The following is a 3,400-nucleotide window of genomic DNA, read 5'->3' as shown; positions in this document are numbered from 1 at the left end:
TCGGTACGCATCTTGCGACCAAGGTTCAGGAAAGCGGAAAAAAACGTCGCTTATGCGCGCTAAAGCGCAATGCGGAGGCCTTTCGCGATCGATAGCATAAACGCTTAAGCAGAAAAAAGCGGAAAAAAGAGGGAAAAAACACCGCTTATGCATGCTGAAGCACTAACCGGAAGGCCACCGCACCGATTACGCATAACGTTTTCTTGAACCTTGACTGAGCATAACTCCTAAGTTGACTGTTCTACAGTATTTGTTATGTGAACCACTAATATGAAGTACGTAGTATAATAATCAGACCAAATACATGGCATTGTTAAACAGTCCGTTTCAAGTCTAGTTATTAACATTTGATAATTTGAACTGAAAAATTAACAATGGTAATATCGTCAATGTTAAGTTGAATAGTCAAAAAAGGTTAATAACACCTATGCTCAAAATTCCCACTTCTGCATCGGATTCAGATCGCCATCTCGAGCTCTGCAGTCACTATCAACCTACACCCCCCATTCAGACAAACCCGCATGATATCGTTTGGTGCAGACCGTGGCCCGTTTTGTGGCGGAGGTGAGGAATGAAACTTAGGTAGGGGTGAAACTTAGGGTAGGGGTGCAGAGTCTTAAGGTTCTGTGGGTGGAAGCTCACCATCGACGGATAGAAGCATCTGGGTCGTGTCCTCCAAAACGACCCTTAAAGGTATTTGGGGCGTGTCGGATAATTTTTCGTTTCTAGCCGCACGACCCAAAGCCTCCTTCCGGCCAGTGTGACCCAATATGTTGTCCGGCGCCCCGAGCCCGTCTCCGGTCCACAGGGGACGCTGTGTGCACACCGGACACAACGCAAGCGAGGCGAGGAGTGGCGGGCCCGACGCATCAATGACACATTCAAGTTTAACCTAACCGTCACCTAGCTCGCGACGGAAGTTATTAGCGCGCATCGGCGCGTGTAGTTTACGCGGAGGCGCGGCGAGGCTCTCGTGCCGGTGTTAATGAGCGTCACCGCTCCCCTCCCGCCTCCTTCCGGCCTATAAAAAGGGGCGCTCTCGCATCGTCCCTCACACACAAACCCTAACGCATCTCTCCCCAACCCTAGCCGCCACCATCTCAAGAGTCGAGGACCATTCCATGGCTGGTAGAGGCAGCGGCCGAGGCCAAGGTCGTGGCCGCGACCGTGCTGGAAGGCCTGCACGGTCGTCCTCGGTGCGACGTCGGCGTCTTCCGAGGGGGAGTGTGAGTTCGAGTTTGTCGTTGTCCTCAATGGTGACCCACTTGGCATCCAGAGGCTGCCGGACAAGTTCGCTGAGTTCGTCGCCGGCAACTAGCCGGCCGCGCTGCAGCTGCGGGAGGGTGGCCGGTGGACGTGCTCTTCGACGGGCGCGGCAAGATGTACCTCCACACCGGCTGGGAGAAGTTCGCGCGCTACCACGACCTCCGAGCTAGCTGCGTGTTCACATTCTCGTACCAAGGCGGCGAGAGATGAGCGTGAAGGTGTTCGACGACACGCCACCGCCACCAGCACTACCACGACGACGATGAAGAGGAGGACGATTGAGTCACTGCCAGAGTGTTCTTTCTTCGCAGCCGAAAATGGTCACGGATGTTTCTGTATATTCTCCTTGCAAAGGACCAATAGGGACATTGAAAGGACGAGATGTCGCCTAGAAGGGGGGGGGTTAATAGGTGTTTCAAAACTCTTACGGATTTGGCTTGTAAGAATGCGGAATTAAACTAATGTTTATTCTACAAGCACAAACCCTAAATATGCCGAGAGCTCACCTAAGTGTAACAATAACAACTAGAGCTAAGCAAGATAGGCACAAGATATATGTAGCACAAGTGATAGCAAGATATATGTACTTCAAGCACGATGGCTATCACAAGGAAAGTAAGCTCGGGCATAGAAATAACCGAGGCACGCGGAGACGAGGATGTATTCCCGTGTTCCCCTTCCTTTGCGGGTACGTCACGTTTGGAGGAGTGGAGGTCCCACGAAGGATTCCCCAACGCCACGAAGGCTCACCCTATTCTCACGAGCCAAACCCACGAAGGATAATGACCCTTTCCTTATGGTTAGCTTTTCCTCCACTCCGGAGATGGCAAGCTCCACAACCACTTCACAAGCTCCACGAAGGAGAAGCCCGGGCCTCTTCACAATCTTCCTTGAAGAGATCACCGGAGCACCAACCGCCAAGCCAACTAGGAGGTCTCCCTCCAAGAGTAACAAGCTCACGATATCTCACTCGAACTAATCGTGGTGGAGAGCTCAACACAATGCAATGATGCAAAGCAAGAACACTAGAGGTGTTCAAATCCTTCACACTCAGAATCCCACCAAAGCAACAAATGCTGAGGATGAGATTTACGAGAGGAAGAACAAAGAGGAAATCAACAAATGACTTCAAGATCTAGATCCAAAGGGTTCCCCTCACTTAGAGGAGAGAATGATTGGTGGGGATTGTAGATCTAGATCTCCTCTCTTAGATCCCTCAAGAATGAGCAAGAATCATGAGGGGAATCAAGAGAGAGGGCAAGTTCTTCAAAGTAAACAATGGAGGAGAGAGAGTAGAAGAACTTTTTCAGCCCAAGGTGGAAGAAGGGCTATTTATAGCCCAAGAGCAAATATAACCGTTGGGGAAAAGTTGGGCTGAGTCAGCTGGTCGAGGAGGCCGGTCCGACCGGGCCAGGGGGCCGGGCCGTCCGGTCCGAGGGCCAGTCGAGGACCGGGCCACCGCCGGACCCGACCGGTCCAAACCGGACCACAGGCCGGACCAACACCGGGCGAAACTGGAAGACTTACTAGATAGTGGACGGTTGGCACCAGTCCAGGGGTCGGTTTGAACCGGGCCATCCGGTGGGATGGCCGGTCACGCCGGGCGAGAAGCCGAGCCGAGCGGGAAAACATGTTATACAAAAGCTGTGATAACTTTTGTGTCGGGACCCCGAATGACATGAAACCAATTTTGTTTGAAAGATGACGACGAATAGAACCCCAACAAAAACACAATAGAAAGGGAGTCTCCCACCGTCAAGAAACGGTGAAGACGTCCAAACTCGAAAACGCAATAGAAGTTGCATGCAGATTCCTTTTTGATGAACTTGGGCTTGTTGTAAAGCTAGCAACAAGCTCAAGAACCTCTCACGGAGAGAAACACTAAGAAACAATAGGGATATGCAAAGTATGCAAATGATTGAGCTCCCTAAGACGATGCGATCAAGTTACCCAACCGAAAGCCCCTCTTGATAGTGCGGCTATCTATCCTATAATCCAGTCTCCCAACAACCACCTTGAGACCGGTAAAAGGAAAACTAGCAAGGCCATAACTTTGCCTTGCGCATCCCGCTTGATCTTGATGATAGCTCTTCAAGCTCCACTCAAGCCGGAATGCCTTACTTGATCATCGTTA

The sequence above is a fragment of the Lolium rigidum genome, chromosome 1, assembly GCF_022539505.1.
Source record: "Lolium rigidum isolate FL_2022 chromosome 1, APGP_CSIRO_Lrig_0.1, whole genome shotgun sequence".
NCBI classification, from domain to species: Eukaryota; Viridiplantae; Streptophyta; class Magnoliopsida; order Poales; family Poaceae; genus Lolium; species Lolium rigidum.
Note: the sequence above shows the minus strand (reverse complement) of the source record.